Genomic DNA, 13,515 nt, shown 5'->3' with positions numbered 1-13,515 from the left:
CTGTGCAATCCTTTTGTTGCCTGAGATATTACTTTATTATTTTAATGATTGTCAATACTATGCCCTCAATTTTGTTTTGAAATGTTATGATTTTGCTGCTGTGATCTTCAACAAATCTATGTACATCTACCTACCTATCTATCTATCTATCCATCCATCCTTTTGTCTCTGTCTGTCTATCTGTCTGTCTATCTATCTATCTGTCTGTCCATCAGTCTATCTGTCAATCTACCTACCTGTTTCTATCTGTCTTTCTATCTATCTATCTAACTGCCTCTCTCTTTCTCTCTCTCACTCCGTCTATCTATGTCAGTTAATTTGTCTGAAGTGGCACTTTACAAATTCAGTCCTAAATATCAGCTCTAAATTAAGATTGTTGCTATTTGTTCTGAATTCTCTCATCAGAAAAAAAATCTCTGCATCCATCCTAAATAATGTTTTTGTTGTTTTAACAATCAGCCCTTGACCTGATCCTCTGTAAGCCCTGCTACCGTTGTAATGAATCTTCCCTGTGTCCTCTCCAAGACATAAATGTCTTTCTTGAGGTTGAGTGGTCAGTGGCTCACATAGGATCCAACCAAGGTTCAGTACAACTGAGCAAAAAGGTTCTGGTTTCAAGTCCCACACCAGGGTTTGAGCATGAAAATCGGAATTGACACATCAGTTCATTGCCAAGGAGCATCCACATGGATGGAAGTACTGTAACTAAATGTAGAAATCAGGGGCTGAGGGTGGCCGTTTGGCCCTTTGAGACTGCTCATGACTGACCATCCTACTCAGTCCCCTGTTCCAATTTTCTCCCCATAGTCTTTGATCCCCTAATCCCCAGGAAGTGTTTCCAACAATGTTTTGATGAAGCATTAAAACAGGGCCCATCTGCCAACTCAGGTGGATGAAAATATCACATAAATAACCCCTTATGTCCTGTCCAATGTTTATCCATCAATCACAAAAATAAAAGCCCCAGACGATTTGATCTTCATGACATTGCTTTGTGAGAGTTTGCTGCGTACAAGCTTTCTGATGTGTTTCTGACATAACACTTTTAAAGTACCATATTGGCTGTAAAGTGTTTTGTGACATCTGTTGGTTGTGAAAGATGCTATATAAATGCATGTGCTCCTTTTTGTTCTAACAGTAAAGCATAATGTGCTCACTTTTAAGTTATAACCAGCCTGTGATAAAAGCAAACATTCCATGAGTCTTTTTTGATTACATTTTGTGTCTGTTTGCTAGCTTTGCAATGTGTGTGCATGAATACCAGAATCTCTTAAATCACATGGTCATACAACATGGTAACAGATCATTCAGTCCAACCAGTTCATGCCGAACATAATCCCAAACTAAAGTAGTCCGACCTGCCTGGCCTTGGCCCATATCTCTCCAAACCTTTCCTATGCATGCATTTGTCCAAATGTCTTTTAGATATTGTAACTGTACCCACGTCCACCACTTCCTCTGGAAGTTCATTGCACACATTGCAAACCACCCTCTGTGTAAGAAATTTGACCCTTGTGTCTTCTTTAACTCTCTCTCCTCTCCTGTTAAAAATGTGTCCCCTTGTCTTCAAATTCCCCATCCAAAGGAAAAGACACCCACCATTAACCCTATCTATACCCCTCATGATTTTATAAACCTCTATAAGGTCACGCTCAAGCTCTTACACTCCAGCAAAAGATGTCGCAGCCTATTCAGCCTTTCTTAAATATATCATTTGGCTCCCTGTGAAATAGTGCGGATCCCTCTGATCCAGTCTGGATCTCACTGATCCTTTTCTTTAAATTCATCAAAAGGACATGGGATCACTGACTGAGCCAGCATTTATTGCCTGTCCCTATTTTCCCTCAAAAAGGTGGTGGTGAGCTGCCTTCTTGAACCGCTGCAGTCCGTGTGCTGTAGGTTGACCCATAATGCCCTTCGGGAAGGAATTCCAGGATTTTGACTCAGGGACAGTGAAAGAATGGCGATATATTTCCAAGTCAGGTCAGGGAGTGATTTAGAGAGGAACTCGTGGGTGGTTGGTGTTCCCATGTATTAGCTGCTGTTGTCTTTCTGGATGGAAGTGGTTTGGAAGGTGCTGTCTAAGGATCTTTGGTGAACTTCTGCAGTATATCTTGTAGACAGTACACACTGCTGCTACTCAGCGTCGGTGGTGGGGGGAGTGGAAGATTGTGCCAATCAAGCGGGTTGCTTTGTCCTGGATGGCTTCGAGCTTCTTGAGTGTTCCTGGAGCTGCAGTCATCCAGACAAGTGGGGAGTATTCCATCACACTCCTGACTTGTGCCTTGTGGATAGGCTTTGGGGAGGGAGGAGATGAGTCATTTGCTGCATTATTTGTAGCCTCTGGTCTGCTGTTGTGTTTCTATGGCTGGTGCAGTTCGATATCTGGTAACCCCCATATGTTGGTATGGATCCCGGTGTGCATACTCTGAACCCAGTGCAGGTGACTGTAAAGATTCCAGGGGCAACCATCAGTCACAGTTACACCTTCTCTGCTACATCTACCTCCCTCCGTAACATCTGCCCTAATTCGTAAAGTTTTCTAAACCTCTAAGCCTATTCTCATTGTGAAGCTGAAGGTATAGCCCTCTGTTATAAAATACATGCAGTGCCATTCAATCCAGCAGGTCTCAGCTGTTATGTATTTGCTACGCTAACCTCCATCCATTCTATGTCATCAAACCTGCTATCCCTCTCTTCCTTTGTTGAGCTTCCCCTTAATGTACTTAATGTATTTGTCTCAGCCACTCCTTGTGGTACTGAGTTCCACATTCTCACTAGTCCTCACAAATTGAATTTGCAGGAATCTTTCTCAGACTGATGGCTAACAATTCTCCTGATGTTTCTTTGGGCTGGCTAGATGAAGGCTATAAAGTAAGGGTTTTCTTGCCTTCATCCAAGCTCTCATATCCCATGGCACCAAAGGGAACTCACAGTTGGTTGTGATAATGTGATTAGACTTCGCTGTAGCATGCTCACGAAATGAAAGGCCACTAGGTGTTAACAAGACTCGCTCCTGTAATCCTGCCTGCTGCCCTGAGCTGTTAGCTAGTCAACACCTTCCCCGAGCATGATTCAGAAAAATAGAAGGGCAATGATGTCAGTGTGTTGTAAGTGTTTCTCTATGTAGACTTCAGGCAGACTATGAGGTAACACTATTGTAATTGCATGTTTTCATATCCGAGTAAATACAATTTTTTTCCCTTTACTGAAAGAAGAGAAAAGACAATTCATTTGAAAGGATAAATTGCCCTAATCTGTTTCCTTCACACCTTATTGATTTTTTTTGCACTAAAACGTTACCCACTAGCCACACAGTGTGAAAATTGAATTTTGAACAGAGACTGTTTACACTCCATTGCACAGCTCTCTGGGCACTCTGCCAGCATGCATCTTTGTAATGGTGCTCCTCTGTACGACCTCCTTTCTTGCTTTCATGTGGAGGTGCTGTTGTTGGACTGGGGTGGACCAAATCAGAAGTCACATGACACCAGGTTACAGATCAATAGGTTTATTTGAAATCACAAGCTTTCTGAGCACTGCTCCTTCTGCAGGTGAAGTCACTTGTGATTTCAAATGAACCTGTTGGACTGTAACCTGGTGTCATGCGACTTCTGACTATTTTGTGTTCAATAAGACATGCCATTGGAGCAGGTAAGAGGCCTCTTATGGCAGGGAACCGGGTGCCTCATCGAAAGCTGGGCATCTCGCCTCTTCCTGAATCTGAGTTAGTCACAGCCCAGTGCAGCCTGGAGCAGGAAAGCACACAGCTCAAGTGAGTCTGGGTTCAGTCCATACATAATCCATACAGGCCTTGGTTGGTTTCAGTCCAGGCATCCCTGGAGGTGGGAGCGAGCTGGAGGTCACTTTGCCATGGATCCCCAGATCCCAGGTGATCTCAGCTTAGAGTGGGATGCAGTTTTCTCTCCTCAGCATTATCCTTGACACTCCTTTGAGAGAAGTAAGAAACCCTGGGCAATTGGCAGTAACACATGCCACCCTTGGTGACCTATAAGACCATAAGAGATAGGAGCAAAAGTAGGCCATTTGGCCCATTGAGTTCACTCCACCATTCAGTGAGATCATGGCTGATCTGGTCATCCTCATCTCTACTTTTCCTGCCTTCTCCCCATAACCTTGATTCCCTTACTGATGAAAACTCAGTCTATTTCAGCCTCAAATAGACTTATTGATCCAGCCTCGTCAGCCCACTGCAGTAAAGATTTCTACAAGTTCGCTACCCTCCAAGACGAGATAGTCCTCCTCATTTCTGTTTGAAATGTGGAACCCTTTATTCTGAGATTGCACCCCCTGGTGCTGGGCTTCCACACAGGAGGAAACAACCTTTCCTCATCTACCCTCGAAACATCCTGCATGTTTCAGTAAGGTCACCTCTCATTCTTTGAAACTCCAATGAGTGCAGGCCCAACGTACTCAACCTCTCCTTACAAGGCAGTCCCTCCATACCTGGTATCAACCTTCTCTTCACCGCCTCCAATGTCAGTGTATCTTTCTTTGGACGTGTCACCAAATACGAGCTAAAAGTCAAACTTGTGTTTTACTGGCACTTTGCAAGTCTTCAGGAAGCCCTCAAGCAGTTTTTCATACAATATCATTGTTTGTTTTCGCAAGTGCAGTCACAGATTGGAAAAATCATCCGGGAATTTGCACACAATAATCTTCCGCAGAGAGTAATGGGATTTTTAAATCATTGTGATTATGGCCATTCTTTTCAATAGTGCCGTGGGAACTTTTACATTCACCTGGAGAGGACATCCCCTCCATGACCACTGCATTTATATCGTGCCGCGAATACTGCAGAATGCCTGAAGGCACTTAATGGGATTAACTTTCAAACAAAATTTGACTGAGTTGCTTTGGGAGATAAAAGGACAGCTATCTGAAATTTTGGTCTGGGGTCGGGGGGGTAATGTTTGGAGCAATGTTTTAAAGCAGCAGAGTGGATGAAGAGTGGAAGTGAGGGAACTCTGTAGATTTGGGCTCGGTTTTGAACTGCCAACGATGGAACAATGAAAAACAGGGTCGCACAAGAATTGCAGGAGGGCTGAAATCATGGAGGTCTTCGGGGTTAGCGCAGGTCACAGAGACAGGGAGGGAGAGGCGAACAAAATTTTTGACATCAGGTTCAGTAATTTTAAATGTGAGGTACCACTGGACGAGAAGCCAGCACAGATCAGTGAGGAAAGGAGGGGTTGATGAACGCATAGGCAGCAGAGTTTTGGATAGACTCAGGTCGATAGACGGTGCATCATGGAGGCTTCTAAGTTGAACTAACTCTGAGAAATGACACAGTTAATTCTGACAACACAGAGATAGAGGCTGGTTTGATTTATTCTTGTCACATGTGCCTAGGCACAGTGAAAAAGTTTTGTTTTGCGTGGAGTACAGGTGGATCGTACCGTTAAAAAGTGCATTAGATTAATTGAACAGCACAAAGATTGTGCAGCAAAGTTTCACAAACAGCGAGATCAGCACTAAATTTGAAATCCGAGAGGTCCATTCAGAAGTCTAATAATAGTGGGGAAGAAGCTGTTCTTGAATCTGTTGGTACACGTGTTTAAACTTTTGTGTCTTCTGCCTGATGGAAGAGATTATAACCAGGGTGGGCGGGGTCTTTCACAATGTTGGCTGCCTTCCTACGCAGCAGGAAGTACAGCTGAAGTCAATGGATGGAAGATCACCTTGCATGATAGACTGGGCTGTGTCTGCAACTCTGTAGTTTCTTATATCCTGGGAAGAGCAGTTGCCCTACCAGGCCATGATGCATCTGGATTGAATGGTTTCTATGGTGCATCTGTAAAAATTGGCAATTTTGCCGAATTTCCTTAGGCCCTGAAGAAGTAGAGGCATTAATGTGAGGCTGATGTGAGGTTAGAGGGAATCAGGGTCTATCTGTTGATCTGATAGACTTGGGGTGACACAAAGGCAGGAGGAGCACAAGGTTGTCCAACCCCTGTGATAACAAGGTGTGGAGCTGGATGAACACAGCAGGCCAAGCAGCATCAGAGGAGCACAAAAGCTGACATTTCGGGCCTAGACCCTTCTTCAGAAACACTTCTCCAACCCCTTAAGCCTTCCACATCAAAGAGGTGGGAGTTGGAGAGAAAACTGGAGATTTTTCTTCCTTCAATCAAAGGACAAAGTAAAGGTGTTTCTGAATTCCCAACGATTAGTAAACTGCTGTGCTGCCATAAATAATAGAAACAAGCTATAAGATGCAAAACACACACTCACCAATTTAATAGCTGTGATTTAAACAGGTAATAAGCTGCAGCCTGTTTTCACATTAGTTGAACAGAACTCCTGTCATTCAAAGGATTTAAAATGAGGAGCCAGGAATAAAAGTAAAGGATAAGATTCAGAATAGGTCCCTAGAGTGTAATAAACCACGTGTATTAGGAAGCACAGGCTGAGTCACTATTCAGAGGACAAGTAGGAACCTGTGGAGTTTACGATATAGATGCATTGCTGTATCCTGCACAGTGGAGTCTGAGAGGAGGGTAAGAAGAGCTGGGTGTGTGATCTCCCAATGCCACATATTGTGCCAGTACAGTGCCAACATCCCAATCTGCCGCATCATGATAGTCTCCTATCCTGCACCGATGGAGATTCCCAGGCGGAATTGTACATGAGGTCTAAAGGCGATCTGTGAATCAAGAGGCCCCGATAGTGAGGGAAGGGAGGGATGTGTGGTTGTACACAACGATTCCTCTGAGGAAACCCCACCGACCCCAGCTCTCAGCCTGTCACGGCCACAGGGCCAGACCTGATGTTTTCCCTCACTGTCCCACAGAGACAGAAAGGATTTTTCCAATCTGACTTTGTGGCCCAGCAAGTGCAGTCGTTGTAAATTTTAAACCATAGAGTCATAGAGTCATCCAGCTCAGAAACAGACTTGTGAGCCCATCTTGTCCATTCCCAGACTAAACACGTTCCATTTGCCTGCATTTGGCCCATAACCCTCCAAACCTCTCCTATCCACATAGTGGTCCAAGCGTCTTTCAAATGTTGTAACTGTGCCTACATCTACCACTTCCTCAGTTAGTACAAAAGTGTGAAGTGATTCATTTTGGAAGGTCGAATTGGAATGCAGTATACAGGATTAATGGCAGGATTCTTGGCAGTGTGGAGGAACGGAGGTCCACATCCATAGGCCCCTCAAAGTTGCTACCCGAGTTGATAAGGTTATTAAGAAGGCTATGGTGTGTTGGCTTTCATTGGCAGGGGAATTGAGTTTAAGAGCCGTGAGGTTATGCTGCAGCTCAATAAAACTCCAGTTAGACCACACTTGGAGTTCAGTTCTGGTCACATCATTATAGGAAAGATGTGGAAGCTTTAGAGACGGAGCAGAAGAGATTTACTAGGATGCTGCCTGTTCTGAAGGGCAGGTCTTATGAGGAAAGATTGAGAGAGCTCGGGCCTTTCTCATTGGAGTGAAGAAGGATGAGAAGTGACTTGATAGAGATGTACAAGATGATAAGAGGCATAGATAGAGTGGATAGTCAGAGACTTTTTCCCAGGGCGGGAATGCCTATTATGAGGGGCATAATTGTAAGGTGATTGGAAGAAAGTCTAGGGGAAATGTCAGAGATAGGTTCTTCACACAGAGTGGTGGGTGTGTGGAATGTGCTGCTGGCAGTGGTAGTGGAGTCAGATACTTTAGAGCCTTTTAAAGAAATCTTGGATAGGCACATGGAGGATAGTATAATGTAGGGTATGCAGGGTAGATTGATCTTAGTAGGCGAATAGGTCGGCACAACATTGTGAGCAAAAGGGCTTGTACAGTGCTGTACTGTTCTGTGTTCTATGTTCCACATTCTACATACACACTACCCTCTGTGTGAAAAAGTCACCCCTTAGGTTCCTTTTCAATCTTTCTCGTCTCATCTGAAAATTATGTCCTCCAGTTTTGGACTCTCCTACCCTAGGGAAAAAATAACCTTGGCTAGTCACCTTATCTACACTCCTTATGATTTTATAAACCTCTATAAGGCCACCCCTCAACGTCCTACACTCCATGGAAAAAAGTCCGAACCTCTCCATATAACTCAAACCCTTAGTCCAGGTAACATCCTTGTAAATCTTTTCTGCACCCTTTCCAGTTTAAGAACATACTTCCTTTGCAGGAGACCAAAACTGTATGCAATAGTGCGAAAGTGGCCTTACTGACAACCACAACATGACAAATCAGACCTTTTCTTCAACAGCTGTCTTCCAATTCCAGAGAATGCAAGCTCCCATCAAATCAATCTCTCCTCAAAGGACAAGCCCCTAGGGCCTAGAAATCGATCAGGACAATCATTGGTGCAAACCTCTCATTAAGGCACCCAGGTTAGATGGACTAATACGTACGAACATAAGAAAAAGGAGCAGAAGCAGGCCATCCAGCCCATCGAGCCTGCTCTACCATTCAATAAGATCACGGCTGATCTTTCGGTGGACTCAGCTTCACTTACCCACCCACTCACTATCACCCTTCATTCACAAATCTATCGATCTTTGCCTTAAAAACATTCAGTGAGGTAGCCTTAACTGCTTGACTGGACAGGGAATTCCACAGATTTGGGTGAAGATGTTCCTCCCCAACTCAGCCCCGAATCTAGTCCCTCATATTTCGAGGCTATGTCCCCTAGTTCTAGTGTACTCTAGCTGTACTCTCAGCAAATCCTGATACAAATGCAGCAAGATTTAAATTCCATCTCACTTACAATAATATCTAATATCAGTCTTGAGTTTGTGCAGTCCCAGTGCATCAGAACATTATCATATTTCAAGGAGTTAGCTTGACAAGGGATGACATAAACAAGACCTGTGTTGCATGAGGTATTAAAGACAAAGCTGTGCTTTGATTGAAGATTTCAGGATTTTGACAGGAATTGGTAGCCTGAGTAGAGATGCCAGACCAATCACTAACTCTAAAGGCTGGCATCAATAGGGTTTTGCTAGTTCTTGCTAGTTCCAGCTCTCTAAAGTGGGTGAATTGAATTGTGGATTTCATTGGAGTGGGTGAATTGAATTGTGGATTTCATTGGATTGCGGAATGTACTTGAGACTCTGAATGGGCTAGTTCTGTTCCACTGCTTGTGTTTAATGAGAGGCTAAAGAGCAGAATTTGAGATTGTGTGATTGGAAGGGCCACACTACGATTGAGCTTTAATGGTCAACTCTCATCACACCTTGGGAAATTACAGCCTGCCAATTGCCAAAGGTAGACAAAGAAAAATACCGAGAGCAAAAGATAATGATATTTAATAACATGCCCACCGCCTCGCTGAAGGAGATGGCCATTGAAAAAAACTTCAGGAAAGGACAGCTTCAGCACTGAGTCTGTGCAATTGCTACTCACAGTATATAATTGGTGACAACATGCAGGTGTTGTAGTTATTGAAGCTAAAGCAGAAGGAGTGTCTGTAATCATCTGTTAGCTTTGCAGTGATAACCTTCAAAAAATCTTGCTTTGCAGTTTAATGGGAATGACTTTGTTCCTGGGATTTTGGTGTTTGCTTTATGATCCAAGTTGCCATTAGTCAGGAGGCAAGCTCAGATTGCACTTTACTGTGAATTATCCCCCATTTGGAGCGTGATTTTGCAGCAAGGTGTGATCTGGCACAAAACTGTAAAATTGCCTTCTTCTAAAATTGTTCCCTTTATGTCCCACTGTGTTACATTCTAATAGGGTCCAGCAGCATGTCTGTTCAGCTTCGCCCTCGTCAAGTGGTTGCCTTTATTGCTCTTTTTTTGATAAGGCCAAGGTTCAAAGGTCAAGACATCATCAGAAGTTGTCAACGAAGAGAGAACTAAAAGAGGAAAACAGAGTGTAGTTGTCTAGATCTCGATGGGTGTGTTATTTTTGGAAAATGAAGCCTAAGAGAATTAATGACCTTGGTTAACTGGGGAAAGTGGGGGTTTATTTGTTTTGACTGACAATGGTCTCAGGAGTCTTGTCACTAACACACTCCTGGGAAGACATCATCAAAGTCAAGTGTCGTTTGAGGCAGAAGGAAGAGCTGGCATGTAATGTGATAGTAGGAACTGCAGATGCTGGAGAATCTGAGATAACAAGGTGTAGAGCTGGATGAACAGCAGGCCAAGCAGCATCAGAGGACGACCCAAAGAAAGGTTTAGAGCCGAAATGTCAGCTTTCCTGCTCCTCTGATGCTGCTTGGCCTGCTGTGTTCACCCAGCTCTACATCTTGTTTATCAGCTGTCATGTAATGCTTGAAGGTAGCTGGTTTTCTTTGCTTGGAACAGGAGACAAGAGTTCTATTAGAAACTGAAGATTGAGGTAAAGCCTGACAATTGGTAAAGGAATGGAGAATGGAACCGTCGAGGATGGGGCGTCATTAATATGCTGAACTAATGGTGGGAGTGGCTGACACAGGCTTGATTCTGGCTTGAGAAAACGGGCAGTGAAAGTGAAATGATCAGTGCATGCTGGACTGAGGTTCTTGCGTGAGCAAGCAATATAAACACAAAACAAAAACACACTCAACTTCATTCTCAAGTTTGACAACATGGGTCCCAAAATGGCCTTAGGACTTCCCTAGAAAAGAAGGAGATTATTGAGTGAAGGCTCTTGTTATGTTCAGGATGATGCTCTGGAACAGTCTAAGTCTGTTTAGCTGTCATCCCAAGTTAATAGAAATTTGGTTGGGTCTGCCAACAGGACCTTTATTCTTTTCATATACACTCTGCCTCCAGTCCTTGCATAAACATATAAAAACAAGGTTCCACATATCTCTATTCCATCATAAACTCAAAGATACCTTCAGGAATATAAAATTATCCACAAGAGTCACAAGGTTGTTGACAAAAAGAAAGCTGTTTAGAGTCAGGAACTTATTAAACGTTAACTTAGAGTTGACAAAGTGAATAATCAGTTCCCGTCTCATTAGGGTGTTTTATCTGGACCTTCACGCAGATATTCACAATGTTTCACTTCATCTTTGTCTCCACTTCTCCAAAAGATACTTGGTTTGAATTTCCACGATCACTGTAACATGGATACAGGAGACTGATAATTGGAGGACACTTGGATGAATCTGGTCAAGATCTCTTGGGTGGAAATTAATTCCAGGGTCACTAGGACAGAATTCCTCAAAGCTTATGGACAGCATTGCAGGATTGATCCCACATGGCCTGGGGAAGAATTGATCTTTGAAGCTCGTCCTCAAAATGCTGCTGTCCCTCACAATATTGATGTGGATTTGTCTTCCCTGAATGATTTGGAGCCTTGGCAATGTGCTTTGAGGAAGGAGGTCACAGAAACAACTTGTCAGCGCCTCTGTTGTTATCTAGATTCGAAGTTGTTTTAAAACAGTACAAATAACAGCATGAACTTTATCCAATTTGCTGCACCCAGTGCCAATTCACTGAAAATGAAAAGGTTGCAACCAAAATTGAATTTGTCCTTTCAGTAGAGATATTCGTTGGTGGTTGATTCTTGGAATTTATATCATGGTTCTAGCCTTGGGTTTCATTATTATCATTTGGACTTGATTCTGTTTTATCCCATGCTATCTGGACCCCAGATGCAAATAACTAATCGCGCGAGAGATGTAAAATAGTAAAAAGAATTTCTTCTGTTTTTTTCCCAACTCTCGCCCACATTGCCTGACTGGACCCCAGCATCACAAAAGTACCACCACCAGGGGCATGATCCAGTTACTTCCACTCAGGGTTACCATGACAACTGGAAACTTTTTACAGGAAATACAACGTCACACCCAAAAAGACAAACATAAACAGTTGATTTCAAACATTTACCTTAAAAGATATTGCAGTGAACCATGGTATAACATTTTATTTTCTCTCTCTGAAAACAAGAAAGACTTTAGAGGGATGTTGAAAAAGTAAATGTGGTGCCATAACATGTTTACATGCCATTGGAGCTCGAGTGTTCATTGGATCAGCACAACAGCAGGACCCCACCATCTGTCTGCTATGTGCCTGATTTCTTTTAAAAGTGCAATTTATAAGGGAAATGAAATGGAATGACTATGCATGTTTAGTCCATTAAAATGATTAAAAGATAAAATAAATCATTCTTTATAGACCCTGAGAAATCATTGCCTGACTATGACAATGCATTTTAAAATGACAATATCTCTTTTTTAAGGTCTAACGAAGAAGGCAAAGTGTTGTTTTGCTCTGCTATTGCTTCCACCATGAGGGGAAATTTCATTCCAATTTAATTTGTCTTTTAAAAGTTATTTAAATCATATAATACATTGTAGGTGACTAAATTCCACTGTTCCTTTCTGGAAAAAAAAACTTTTGAATGAAGTCTTGAATCTCATGAGATAAAAGGGCTGAGAAATATCAAGCTGTTTAATGTTCATTATGTGCTGAATTAAACGACATCAGCCAGTTGGCACAGTCAGAGATTGACCTTTGAGGGAGGACAGGGAGTCGGTTGACTGCTCCAGATCCTTTGTTAAACTACATGGCAGCTCAGTGGTTAGCACTGCTACCCCACCGTGCCAGGGACCCGCCAATTCCAGCCCTGGGTGACTGTCTGTGTGGAATTTGCATATTCTCCCCATGTCTGTGCAGGTTTGCTCCTGTTTCCTGTCGCAGTCCAAAGATGTGCAGGCTAGGTGGATTGGCCATACTAAATTGCCCGTAGCGTCAAGAGATGCAAAAGCTGGGTGGATTAGACATAGGAAATCTGGGGATAGGGTAGGGGTCTGGTTGGGATGCTGTGCAGAGAGTTTGTTTAAACAGTTCAGCTGTGATGGGCTCTATAGTCTTCCTGCATTAATCGCCTTCCCTCATTCATTAAGATTAGGAAATAGCCAAAGTTGGGGGACTTGTCATCAAGGCTTTGTATCATGGGGGAGGAGGCAAGTGAATAAAATTCTGAAGTACAATGTTTCCCCTTACAGGTAAGAACTAGAGACCAGGGATATGGTTTTAAGATGGAGATGAAGAGAAATTTGTCTTGCCTGAGAAAGTTGTGAGTGAAATAACACCATAGAGACCGGTATTCTGTCTTTTATTTACAAGTGGAGAACCCTTGACACTGATCCAGCTCCCTCAGAGCCAACTCTCGGAGGCAACAGGATGTCTGACGCTCCTGTTTTTTTAGTCAGCCAGGGCTCCCTGATTGGATCAGGTTAGCAGCCCCAGTCAGGGAACTCATATTCTATGATGTCTGCCTGGCTGTTCTTGTTACGATCACTGCAGTGAGTCTGACAAACCTTTTTGCAGGGTTGACCACTGAGTAGTTTTTGAGGCAGAGTGTGATGGGTTCTTGACTAACAAGGGAGTTGGAAGAAGGAAGGGAGGGAAATAGAATTGGGCTCACAATCAAACAGGCCATGTTCTTGTTGAATAGTGAAGCAGGCCAGAGATGCCAGTGGCCTTCAGCCTATTCCTAATTGGTATGAGTTCCAATGTATGCCAGTAATTTGAGTGAAATAAATCAACTTGGATTTTGACATGGTCAAAATTCTGCCTGTCTTAGCCTTTTGTAATTATGACTCAGGAGAG

General features: G+C 43.1%; 1 protein-coding gene across 32 annotated transcripts in view; it reads left to right on the top strand.

The window, feature by feature from the left end:
- nrxn3a (neurexin 3a) overlaps positions 1-13,515 on the top strand; it is a 2,036,587-nt gene that overhangs the window by 1,768,385 nt on the left and 254,687 nt on the right. The window lies entirely within an intron of this gene.

Source organism: Stegostoma tigrinum, chromosome 10 (genome assembly GCF_030684315.1).
Source record: "Stegostoma tigrinum isolate sSteTig4 chromosome 10, sSteTig4.hap1, whole genome shotgun sequence".
Lineage (NCBI taxonomy): Eukaryota > Metazoa > Chordata > Chondrichthyes > Orectolobiformes > Stegostomatidae > Stegostoma > Stegostoma tigrinum.
Note: the sequence above shows the minus strand (reverse complement) of the source record. Positions and strands in the feature narration are given on the sequence as shown.